Source organism: Cynoglossus semilaevis, chromosome 11 (genome assembly GCF_000523025.1).
Source record: "Cynoglossus semilaevis isolate Cse_v1.0 chromosome 11, Cse_v1.0, whole genome shotgun sequence".
Lineage (NCBI taxonomy): Eukaryota > Metazoa > Chordata > Actinopteri > Pleuronectiformes > Cynoglossidae > Cynoglossus > Cynoglossus semilaevis.
The window spans coordinates 408,451-409,008 of NC_024317.1; positions in this window are offsets into that span (position 1 = coordinate 408,451).

Consider the following 558-nt stretch of genomic DNA (forward strand, 5'->3'; position numbering starts at 1 on the left):
GTGGCGGGCGGGTGGGCGGGCGTACGCTGGATGGACATACGGCTGGACGGACGTACGGCTGGATGGACGTACGGCTGGATGGACGTACGACTGGACGGACGTACGGCTGGACGGACGTATGGCTGGATGGACGTACGACTGGACGTCCATCCAGCCGTAAAATCTCTGTTGGTGGAAATGAATTCCAGACAAGCTGCTTCTTCACAACTTCCTGGAGTTCTGTTTCCTGATATTCCAGGAACCCTGTCGGACATACAGAATGAGGCAACAGAGAGGCACGCACACACACACACACACACACACACACACACTGAGACATGCTGCATCTTTACACGTGAGCCTGCCGTCAGTCAGGAGGAGCCGGGGTGCAGTGGTTTATCAGTGGACGGAGCGGAGACGGTCGGAGGTTCTGCCACTGAATGACTGTTTACGTTGATCCAACACTAAAGGTTTCTGAACTGAAACCATCAGGACGGTGGACGTGAAGAGTCAGGTCACATGTTCAGGGTCTCGACCCCCCCCCCCCCCCCCCCCCCCCCCCCCCCCAGAGGCCTTCTC